This window comes from Pezoporus wallicus, unplaced genomic scaffold (assembly GCF_028554395.1).
Source record: "Pezoporus wallicus isolate ANWC-B61680 ecotype Strahan unplaced genomic scaffold, APGP_CSIRO_Pwel_v1 scaffold_6362, whole genome shotgun sequence".
Taxonomy (NCBI): Eukaryota; Metazoa; Chordata; class Aves; order Psittaciformes; family Psittacidae; genus Pezoporus; species Pezoporus wallicus.
In genome coordinates, this window is record NW_026637663.1 from 9,230,440 (window position 1) to 9,243,367 (window position 12,928).

The following is a 12,928-nucleotide window of genomic DNA, read 5'->3' on the forward strand; positions in this document are numbered from 1 at the left end:
GTTTTTTTTTCTACTGCCAATGGAGAGACACGGTCTCACAGGTTCTTGACCTCCCTTAGGCACTAAGTGCATCCTGTGTGTCTTCACTATTTAATGCTAGGTGAGATGAACCGCAGCCTGAATGTCCAATGAAATATGCTGAAACAATTGAGTTCACTTTTAATTGTGTCATTTTTTTATGTGTCTCTCCCAAAATGAGAGACACTGGATGTCAGCCACATCCCCCACTGGTTGACAATACCAGCATATTCCCAAGCTAAGGAAGTATATAGTTTAAGTAACTACATTTTTATTAACTAGCAAACATGCTTAATTGTATGGACCCAACTAGTAATGCATTTAAGCAATACACATACACGGGAACACTAGACAAACATGCATTCTTGATAAAGCAAAATGATTTCTGATCTCAGTGGGAATTTTTGCTTAATTGCTGGTGCAGGATCAGCTGCCCTTGTACTCTGGGGCTGCTTTGCTTTGTCTGCTAGTGCAATACAATGCTAATGTTTTTTTTTGTAGACAAGTCCTGAGGAGAGTTTCCAGATTACACCTTACACTTGAATGTATTTCTGTTATTTATTGCACCACGGCTGTTCAGTAGCAAATAGCAAAACCTCATTTTATGAAGGACCCTCAACGATCACTAATTAAGGCTGTTGATTTTGTAAGTAAGTGATCTAAGTGAGGAAAGGGGTTAAGAGAGCTCTGGCTCTCCGCCACAAAGTGAGGGAATGGGAGAGTGCTGGTTGCGAGGGTCTTCCCCCAGATAATACCAGAATCAAGAGGTTTATCATACATTTCTTTCCATTTCTCCCTGAGGAGCAAGCCCCGATGAGGTCTCACCTAGGTGTTGTTTTATGCATAGCGAAGTCACAACAAAGAGTGAAATGTGAACATCTAATCTGCTTTGCTAATGCAAAATAACTTCTTTCTGTATGAAGCCTCACACAGATTTCAGCCAGTCAGATATAACAGACTAAAAATTGCTTTCAAAGGCTTAATTCAATTTCTGTGAGCTTGCTGTCAACTCCCAGAGAACAATGTGAGTGCCTCCCTGGTTTCCTGAAAGGAATACGTCTTTGGGATGAGCTCATTGATTTCAGATGCACTCTTACACATGTCAGTCAGCTCAGATGAATGCTTCATAATTGAATTACCTGGGGATTAGGCTACCTTATAAACAATGTATGTTGCCATTTACCAGGCATTTACATATCAGTGAAGTCTAAGGAAAATCCTTCTTCCACGTGCTGCTGTAAGCTTTCTCTTAGCAAGCAGGAGTATACACAAGGGCACACTTTTTTTAAAGAGGATACCCATTATGGATACAACAGTATGTAATAGCCCAGCTATGTTTTGCTCTAGTGTTCTTTGGCCCTTTTTGTACATGGGCGTACGTGGGTGTACAAAAAGCATTTGTTAATTGTTCCATTAACTTCTCACTTCTTGATGCATTCAATGGAATTAGGCACCAAGGAGCATGTGAAAATCCAAGCTAGAGGCCTGTCTCTTCAGACTCTCTGAAGATACCATTTCAAATGCCCTGTATACAGTTCTTTGCAGCTTCTTCTGAAGAAATGTCATTGCTAGCACAGAATATTGGCTGCACAGATTAATTTTTTTTTATTGTAGATTTCTCTCCTGTATTTACTACTGATGCCAATGGAACCTTGGGATACATGGTATTATACATGGGATCAGCACCAATTCCTGGGAAGCCAGGCTGTCAAGGCAGAAATGACTGTAAAGATAGAAAAGCAGTTGTATAAACTGATCCAAGTGTGCTTCCTTATATTGGAAGTGTAGTTGGGAATGTGCAAGATCTTACCAAGTGGCTTTATCGAATACCCTCCTTTATAGTGGTGTTATATTCAAGTAGTTAGGAATGACAATTCCTTTCATATAGATTGTTAGGATCATTATCAAGCAATAAAGCATCTGTAAAAAGAAACATGTTATTTGATTTGACTGGAAGTATCAAATGGATGTGGCTATTTGGAAAAAGGTCTTTTGACAGGAAACAAATATTCATCTCCCTACAGCAAGTGCAGTGAATGGTTTACTAATTCTTTATAAGAGGCGCTAATCTTTTTGTGCTTGTTCCCTCAAACAACTGGAAGAAATTGTTTATTTTCAATTACTCTGAAGCATCTTAACTACATTATTCAATTCAACTTTAATAATAATAATACTTATCACAAATGCAGCATTTTACATCTTCATGGTGGCCTACAGCATTAACAAAACATCCTGTACTCAAATTAAATATGTACACTACTACAGGTAAATATCTATTTCCTTTGCAGCTTTTGTGGTGTAATTTAAGATTACACAAGCATAACAGAAATCACATTCCTGTCATATGTCCAGGACCAGATCCAGGTCCTGGGATTTCTCCCTATTCTGTTTACATTCAGCTGTTGTTTGATGTAACTTTCTCATCAGATACTCCTGCCGAGGAAAATAGCTCTTTTGGGATAAAGTATGTCCAGTGCTCTTTTAGGAAACTATAAACTGGAAGCAGTTCTCCAGCCTGGGAAAGGAGATAGTTATTTTTACTCTTAAATTCCTCTAGGGGAGAGGCCCTCAGATATGAGTGCGACAAGAGCCGTTCAAGTACATAGTGAGAGAGAGCGAGAGGAGGAAAGCAGTGATTAATGCAGCTACACTACGAACTAGAAGATGAAACCAGCAAACCCAGCATGTTGACAGAAAGATTTCTTTTCAACTATGGTCACTTCCAAGGTAAACATACCAGTGGTGCTATTAACCCATTTTTCAAGGATCTCTGACAATAGCCATCACCACCAGCTAGGAATGACTGCTCCTCCTAAAGCAAATGGCAAGAGATAACCAGTACCAGTTGCTTTTCCCATGCTGCCTGGTATGCTCAAATCACTCCCAGGCTCCTCTCAGGTCTTGCTGGAAGTGACCAGTCTCCAGGGAAGCCTGCCAGAAATCACCTGAGTGTCAATGCCTCTCTCATGAACCAACTGGGAAAGAGCTGATCCACAATGAAGAACAGTACAGGAGTCTCTGCACTGTGCCACAGCCAGGACCCCAGAGCATTGCATCCTTTCCCTTCCTGCTCCGCAGAGATGCTAAAGACAAAACTGCGAAGCCAGGCCACTGCAGAGCCCCAGACAGCAACACATACAGCTCCACCACCAGCACCAGCAATGGTGGAAAGTGCGAATCAAACAGGCATATTCAAATACAGATATGGAAAGGTCATTTCTTCTTGACTTTTCATTTGACTTGGGAGCAGATGTGCTGGTCATGACTAATCCTCATGACACAAACCAAACAGCTCTGAAATTCGCAGCAGACTAGTGGGCATGAAGACGGACTCATAGCTGATTTTGCCTTTTGGTTATTTAAAGATGACAGAAACGTCTAGAAAATTCATGTAGTAAACTCAGCTATGTTTCTAGGAAGGTTATGCAGTTTTATACTTTGGGGTTTTTTTTTTGGTGGGGTATCTGTGAGACTGCGGACATAATTTATAGATGTATCAAACGGCAGCCTAAAGAACCCTGAAACATTTTCTGCACTGTGGACATTTCTCCTCAGGAGCTGTTTGTGCCTCGCTGTTCCTGTCAGGCAGGTTAATGTGCCTCTAAATTTCACCAGACAGAAAATGTATTACAGTGTCAGCTGCAGTAGAGAATGACAAACACAGACTGATGGTGGTACTATCAGACACCTCGAGGTTGCTTTCAGTAAGCACAGGTGGAGAAAATAGCCTGCCTTGGTTCCAACAAAATATCCAAAGGGCGTGGCCATCTCGAGGACATACTAAGATGAGATCAGCAACTTGTAAAAGCACTCATTAATCTCTCTAAAATAAGCCTCCCAGGTTCTTGAAGGGAGGGCATGTTGAGGTGGGATTTGTGCAATCTGCTTATAGGCAGAAAACCAATTTAGAAACAGTGTTTGGCATTGAACAACTTCTGCTGTTTTGAAATCCCCTTCCACCAGTCCATCACCCAAGCAGATGCAGCCTGTGCAGAACAGGGAGCTTGCTGGCTCCCATGAGTGGCTGGAACCTGCTGAAATGGGGCACGCTCTGCAGCGAGGGTGCCTGCATGCTGCCAAGGTGGTCATCTTGCTGTGGACCAGGGGAGCTCCTAGCATCTTCCCCTGCTTTTTGGACCCAGCCTCATAGCTGCCTGTGTTGCAGATGTGTCAATCTGCGTGGGATTAGCTGGAGATACCCGAGTGTGTTACTCCCTTTAAATGAGAAGACCAATGCCTTTAGCTTTGTTCACATTGACTTCAGCTTTTGTACTGAAAGAGGTAAGTTCACTCCCTGCACATGTCCTAACTGCAATTAGGATCATACAGAAATTGTGTTTATCTTTCTAGAACTGGGACATTCAAGCCACAATATTTCTTGGTTTTGTACTTAGGTTCTTGGCTGTTACATCCAGGCCCAGGTACAGAATGATGATATCTCCTTTACTGATGGTCCCAGGGGCAGACTACACCATTGACTGAGTAGCTGGAATCATAGATCTGGAATGAAACTGGGTGCAGAGAGGGAGTATTCCAGCTCTTGTCTTCTCTGGCTGCTCTGGGAGTTGTTACAGAGAATTTTTTTTTTTTTCCCTGACTGATGCCTCTAGCTTCTTCCACTGTGAGATTCTAGTCTGCCTGCAGAGCTGGATTTATTCCTCTTGGGTTTTTTTTAAATCCTTTTTGTTTTAAGTCTAAAGAGTGAAAAGAAAAATACTAAAGCAATTGCAATCAGCACTCATTTGTCTATCTATATATCTTTATCTAGTCAATGATGCCTTTTTTTTTTGCATAGATCTCAAAGAAATGGATGGTGGATGCAGGGCAATGAGTGAATACCTCCAGCCAGGCACTAAAAAGGCTTAGAGGTAAAAAAAGTCATTTCTAAGCAAACTGGTTTTGATCTAATGACAAAGATCTCTATCAAACAGTGCAGATAGTCTGGACAACCTGTCTGCATTGTGCTTGTTCTTCTTCATCCCTCCTGGTGCAACACAGAGGACCAGAAGCTCAGCAGCACAAACATCTGTCTGTGGTGTACCTCCCCACATAAGCTGCCGTGGGAGCTACGGTGGGTAACCCATCAGTTTCAGTCAGATTTGTGGTAAGTCTATTCCGTGAGTAATCTGCAAATTCTTTGAAATCTCTGGCTTTCTGGATTCCTTCAGAGTCCTTTCCTTCACACTATAAACAAAGACAAACACTGTAAAAAAGATTTACTGGAAGAACGGTATCCATCTGCTGCTACATCTCCACAAACCCACACTCAATAGGTTGAGATTAAGCAGTTGGACAGACAAGATAGCCAATGAATCAGCAAACATAGCTGTAGCATAAATAAAACCAGTGTGTGAAGGCAGTTAATGAGAAATGGGTCTGTTTCTCAAAATCCCTGAAGTTCTCCCCAGAAGCCTGAGGGGTCTTTTTCTCTAGTTGCATTCTTCCTGACCCTACCACTGCCTTGGCACCCAGCCTTTTCTCTTTCCCAAACAATCAGACTGGCTTAAAAGCCCCAAACCAAAACAAAAGGTTGTGTTCTTTTCAAAATCAGTATGTTTATTTTCCTGTGAAAATCAGAAATGTGGTTTTTGAAAAAAGAAAAAAAAAAAAGAAATGAAATGAAAAATTAGCCTTTAACTGTTCAGGTAACCATTTGGTTCCACAGCTATACTCTCATTAAATCATCAGCTATCATAGGACTATGATGGAAGGTAAGAGCTGGTAATGTTGAGATGTCACATTAAATCACAGTTGTCAGAGGAAGGCTGGAAGAGGCAGCTGCAAGTGAGTCCTTTGAAAGGCCCCGTCCAGGGGAGGGTTTGCTCGCCATTTGGGGTGTTGTGTTACGTGCTGGGGATCTGCAGCTCAGAAGCAAGGGGAAGGAACTGCTGCAGCCTCTGTCAGACCACGTGGCTCAAACTCATTTATCACCAATCTCAGCAAGGATGCTGCAGAACAAGAGGAGAAATACTTCCTTCTTGCAGCCTGTGCACAGTGCCTTTCAGCAAACCTGCCTTGGCCCAGTCTCCTGTGTGCATGGTTAGAGTGAAGCCGGTTTAGAGACATACTTATTTGTCCAGAAAGGATGGGGAGGGTGGAGCAGGCAAGCTTGCTGTTCTGTCACCCACAATGTGTTTGTCCTGTTGCCGGAAGACTACACTTCTTGTGCAACATAACATGACAATAAACAAACATTTAATGCCTTGAGGAAAGAAATAAATGCACTAGTGCTCAGAGTAGATCTTAGTACACTGCTGGTGAGGCCCTGAGGAAAAGATGCCTATTTTTATATCTGTGTTGCAGGCGGGAGGCCAAGCCACCACTCCAGGGCAAGCATGCCACCAAGGCCACTCTTTCCTGTATGCAAGTTGTGTTCTCCGCCATGCTTACAGCCATGGTGTCACCTGCTATTCTCTAACAGAGGGTTTTTCCTCCTCATGGTGGGATGACTATGTGTGGATGCTGAGCATCGCTTATCACAACCAGGTTAAAGCACACATTTGTGTGAGGCTTTCACTGCCCACTGAAAAGACAGGCAGAGGGCTACGGAGGGGTCAGAGAGAAGCCACTTCACAGCATCTTTTGGGGCTGTTTTCTTTGGTGGATTTAGGTTACCATATATCACTGCCTCTTTAAAGGCCCTGTGTAACAACTTCTCACTGTTGTTTCTCAGGGCATAGATTTAACACTCATTGGCATCCCACTACCCTTCATTCCACACACCCTTTACCATAGGGGATGGAGTCTTCAGTAGCAAGCTTTGCCTTCAGGCCACCAAAATGTGAAACCTCTAATGTGCTCACAGGCTGGCTTTGCCTTTCCATCCCTAAGGGCATTAAGGTCCAGAACCTGCTCCCTTGGGTGACTCCAAAGGCCATTAAAATTAGTGGAAAGGCATGCTGTAGGCAGTGACAGGATCAGGTGGGCAATAGCTTCATAATTGAAAGGACTTAAAAAATTCACGATCAGTTTGTCAGGGGTGGAAACTCATTAGCAGGCAACTGATTTTTGAGATGCTGCCAGCCCAACCTTCAGAAAGCATCCCTAGTTCCCCATGTGCCAGCAAGGTCGAAGTGTGTTTGTTGTGCCTGAAATGAATCCCATGTGCATCGTATTGTAACGGTCAGCACCCAAAGGCTTTACAAGTTTGTGGAACTCATTCCCAAAACTTTGTCTCCAGAGTGTTGGTTGAAATGCTTTGTCATGTACAACTTAGATCTTTTTTGCTGGAAGTCCTCGTGGTTACCCCCGCTGCTTTACTGAGCACATATTGTTACTATTTCTGAGAAACAGCATCTCACTAAGTTCTTCCCCTAGTCTAAGAATAGAAGGTTTTCAGGGAAATGGCTTTATTGCAGAGTGGCCTTAAAGCAAAAATCTAACTGTCCCTGTTCAAGACAGAGGGTTTCCAAGTTTGTTAAAAAATAGGTGCATTTGACAATTTTACTGTAACTTATTATGAGTGTGAAATAAAATAGGGGGATTTTTGTGGTTTGGCTTGCATTTCTGCTCTTATATATGGTAATTAAATGTAAAAAAATGCCAATTAGAAACAAACTTTGGCAAAAGATTAGTCAAAATATGCGCAGTTGAATTTTTTAGAGGCTTGAGGGGGCATTCCTTTGACATTTGCTTTTTAAAAAAATGCCTTAAAATATGACACTTCAAAAGCAGCTGCTTTATGTGTTCACAAAGCAGTTTCCATATGCAAAGTTCATGTTAGCATGTCAGGCGTACAAACGTGTATTCGCCCAAATGACCATAACCATTGGTAATAGGTTAAATAATTATTTGCATAGGGCTTTCTAAAGACTGATGGATCTCTGTTAGTGGTCAGTTTATACATAATAATTAAGGACAGAAGATGAACTTTACTGTAATAAATGCCCCTCTCCAATGCGGTGTGCAAGGAAATGAGCTAGTTTTGGTGCTGTGAAAAAGAACAAGAGATCTTATACAGCTGTTAGGATTTTCTGGCTTTTCTTACCTATTTGGGTAAACACAATTGTGCCTTGACCTGGTTGCATAACTTTTCTGTATCTCGTTTTCCTCATTTGTGGAGTGGGAATAACCATCGTTCTAAGTGCCATCCAATATAACAAAGCAAAGTACTCCAGGAGTGTGGAAAATCATTAGGGAAAAGGGTTGTTTCTTGTAATGTATAAAAATTGCCTAATTAGCTACTGCTGTTGTGAAAGATAGGAAGGCACAGTGCTCAGATGGAGTGAGAACTCATAAAGTTTTTTTTGTTATTAAAAATATTGTTTAAAATAAGATGAAGGATCAGATGTGCTATTTCAGGAACGGGTTGTGCCCAGCCTGCCATGCTTTGTTTCTGTCCTGTGGGCCTTTGCGCTCTCAGTAGGCAGCAGTCCCAGCTATGATCTGTCCCTGCTCCTGCCAGAAGGCTCTTTCCAGAGATGGTTCCACACCTGCCTTGGGGACCACTCAGCTGCTGGGCCATAACAGCCCTTCTTGCTAGAAAAAAATGCAGCTTCTGAGAGCAAAACCATCTGCTCTGAGAAAACCCCTGCAGGAAAGTCAGGCAAGCGTGAGGCCTCATGGGGACTGGGAGTGTTAGTGCAATATACAGTCATCACTCGAGACAATTAAGAAATCTGCTCACAGGAGAAGAGATGGTAAACACAGTTTTGTGCACTACCCGGTGTTTATCATAGAGATTTTGAATTTAAAAGATACATTAACATGCAGTTTCTGAGCAGCAGTCAGGAAGTAGGTACAGAGCTGTGTCCAACCAGGATAGAGGTCTGGTTTCAGCAAGAACAAGGAGGTGTGACTTGTGACAATACATTCATGCACCAAGATCCCTTTGCTAGACTGCAGCTCTCTTCCCCTGATCAGAAGCCTACCCGAATGTGGAGATGTTCTCAGTTCAGCTCCCTTTCTCCCCAACTTTCTGCCTGCTCTGAACCTTATAGCTTAGCTATTTGCTTTCAAGTTTGCAGTACTTTCTGGCCCCTGCAGCAGTGGTGCCTGGGTGCTGCTGTGAGCTGCTCTGCTGGGTGAGGGAGCCTGGCTGCCCTGTCTGGGTAGGAAAAAACATATTTCTTCCCACCCAGCCCTATCACCAAATTGTTCCCAGTATGGACTGGTCTGCAACTGTCCAGATGCAGAATCAACAAGATGGGTGCATTTGGAGTTTTTCCTCCAAATAACTAGAGATCTGCACTAAAGTTCATGCCTAGTGGTTTTATAACAAATATCAATATTGCTATAAAAATTAAATATTAAATATAATTATCACAGTAGAATCTTCCAGTCACTAACTGCAGACCAGTGACCCTTGGCATCTCAAGGTACTAGGGTGAAAGGAAGAGGATAGGGGGAGGAAGAAAGAAAACATAAGATTCAGACATTTTCATAATTAAAAGAGGAATATAACCTGAATATCCAATCATGGACCTTAACATCCAGATGCACACACTTCTAAAGAAGATAATAAATAAATAAATAAAGACGCAATTGCCCTCAAGCATTTTGGCACATCTTCATTCCTTTAAAGCCCAGAGGACTTGATGGAGAATTTTCATGGCAGTGTTTGCAAGGAATGTGTTGCAGTGCTGGAGGGACAATTTTTCCATTCAGTTCTTTGCCACTCTGGTTGTGAGCACCAATGAGGTGCTTTTTTTCCTAAACGTCATTTTTGGTTTGTTGGTTTTGGTGATGGTAGTGCTGCAGGAGTAGTGCCTTTCCCAGGTGATGTGCTGAAGGCTGCCTCTCTCTTGGCGGGAGACAGGAACTGTCATAACCAACTGGAGGGAGCACCCATCTTGTTCAGGTCCCTGTATCTGGCAGTCCCCTCCATGGACTGCTTAGGAAGGATACGACAGTAACCCAGTGGAAAGCAATTACAAACTGCCCTGCTCCACATTTTATAGATTTACAGAATCACAGAATCAATCATGGAATCACAGAATGATTGGGGTTGGAAGGGACCTCTGGAGATGACCTAGTCCATCTCCCCTGCCAAAGCAGGTTCACCTAAAGCAGGTTGCACAGGATTACATCCAGACAAATGTTAGTATCTCCAGAGAAGGACATATTCAAGGAGATATTCCTCTGCATCTCTCTTTGAAAACTGCCATGGAAGGAGATTTCCCACCTTCTTCAGATTTCCCTCTTTCTTTATAACATTTACTTTCATCCTTTGGCAGAGTTTCACCGGCCATGAGCCCATTCTTTGGGAAAGCAGTTTCATTTTCCCTTTGTACTATTTGGTTCATCACTCATGTGGGACCAGATGCTGAACTAGGAGAAAGCAGTTTAAAGCTTCTCCAAACTAAAACCTTCTTTTACAACTCACCCTTTCAGGTCTTGTCAGCAGCTCCAGGAATCACCAGAGCATATTGAAAAGCAATTTGTGACATCTGCATTCAGCAATTTAAGTCTAGGTCTTGCCAGAAACAGCTTAAACTGGAAGAGCATTAGAAGGTTAAAAGGACAAAGCTGCACAGAGTAAGTTCTCCACAGGGATCCAATATTACTTGGTTGCATGGTCTTGGAGGTAGAGGGAGGTTAAGGAATAATTGCAGGCATACCATTGAGCATGGCTGAGAGTCACTCTCCTGTTGCCATCCAAACTGGGCATGGAAGAAGCTGAATCTTAAGAAAGATCCTTGAGCCACACACACATCCCTTTGGGCACAGGGCCACAGCTAGACCGCCTGCCCACCAGTCTTGTCCTCCTGAGTGGTGTAGGATGCATGGAGGTCGGTGCTTCCCTCTGAGCCCCCATCCTGGCCTGAGCAGATCCTCCATCCCATCCCTCCCATCTACCCCACCATCTGCTTGGTCCCTGACAGCCTACAGTCTCAGCAGTGCTCCCTGCAGTGGAGCAGAGCATGGGTGAAGGCAGGGACCCCTTCCTCTGCATGCTGTGCCTGCAGGGGGGAAGGAAGCTTTGCTTGATAGTGGGGTGGTGATGAGAAGCTTCATGACTGCAACTCTCTGCACAGAGGGGAAAGAGAAATCAGACACAGTTGGTTTTGTTCTTTTCCTCTTCTCCATTATACTGCCACTGCTGAGCAGTTTAAATAGTTTAAGTGTTTTTAAATTGTATTTTACAGAGTAGGCTATGATCTTAATGTGTAACATTTTACAAAACTATGTCAGTTAAAATTCTGTTGCTATAATTCTGAACTGAAATGTTCTTCTACACTGTTTGAAATCAAAACCAGCTCTTCTTTCTGGCATACAGGAACTAGAAAAGCAGGAAAGAAAACAACTCTGTCTTGTAAAGAAAGACCACTCAACACTCATAAAGTACAAGAAAGAAACATCAGTCAGAGGAAAAGAGATTTGATTTTAAAAGCTTATCTGTGTCATTCGTAACACAGGTAGATAATTTACTTACCTATTTGAGCTGAAGTCATATTATTTTCATTTACTCAACTGAAAACAGTTTGATCCCTACTTTGTTACATGTGACCATGTTACATACATGTTGCATATAACCACATGGCAACAAACAGAGAACAAACTAAAGGAAACTTGGCCTGGGTTTGAAGTTTTCCTTCTGAGAGGTGAAGTTTTGCTGCCCTGAAAACCTGATTTCATGCCATGTATGTTAGAATCATCAGTAGCTTGCTAGCAGGTACAGTTGGGAGATTAAATAAAAAAAAAAAAAAGAAAAGAGAACAGGTTAATATCAATTAAAGAAAATTCCTTGTCCATCAACAGCCTGCAGAGACCAGCAAGAACATCCCTGTACAAGAGCCAGCAACGCGTGCAGCACTACTTTGGATTTTTTCTCTTTCCAGATATGATTTGTTCCACATGCTGTTTACCCACTGACTCTTCCAAACCATGTCTTGGCTAGAAGGCAGGTGATGACAGATCATGGAAGAAGCAGAAGAATTTTGCAGCTTGTCTTGGCTGTACTGAATATGCCCTCATACTTGGAACAAATCAAATCAAAAGCTTTGTGCCATTAACAAACTGTGGCAAGTCCAGTGAGCCTTTCATCTCTGGCAGGGACTGGAAACATGCACCAGGACTATAAACAACAGAGAGTAATAGGATGAGTTCAGTGCTTTGACACTCATAGTGGAGAAAAAGGGGTATGGGCTGGCTTTTTGAGTAAAGTACACAAGTGTTCTTTACTCTGGATGGGTGGCAGGGAACAGGGAGGGGTTGTTCTCCATGACCAGTATGTTTCACGTGTCTTTCTTTACTGCCTGCTTGGGAGCTGCCCTTGGAACAACAACAGTGCCCTCATATTTCTCCAGTTTTCAAAATGATACACAAACTTCTCCAGAAAATTCCTTATCCTACAAGACACTGGGATGTCTCTTGCTGAAGACACACTCTGGGAAGTAGCTGATGAGTATGGAGAAGTTTATCTGTTTCATTGGTGAAATTTCACAATTGCACTAGGTATCAAAACTTCACAGTCAGTAACATCAAAGTAACACCACCATGAAAATGCATAAATTACAGCTTATGCAGCACAAACCTAATCTTTTATAAACAGACACGAGGAAAACTCACTCTTTTGCAAGTTGTCCTTACTCTGGAATATGCAAAGAGAAGAAACCATACACCTCTGTCTCCACTGGCTCCCTTGGAGAGTAGAAGAGCTATGTGCTTCCTCATTAATATCTTCTCTTCTCTGGGCACCACTGAGGGAAAGCCCAAGATTTCGTATGACTGGGATCTCAGCAGTGGATGTGAAAGGCTAAGAAAATAGGTGCAGAAATGTGACAGCTGGAGGCTGCATGGCTCTAGTGGCCCTGTTTCTGTCCCTCCGTGCACACATCCAGAAAGGGCAGTACAAGCCACAGGACCAAGCCTGAACATGAACTCAATAGCGGCTGAATAAATGTTCACGGATTTACGTCAGTGTGTTATTTTTGCTGTTGGACCCCGCTGAAATTGTTTGACCTGGAAG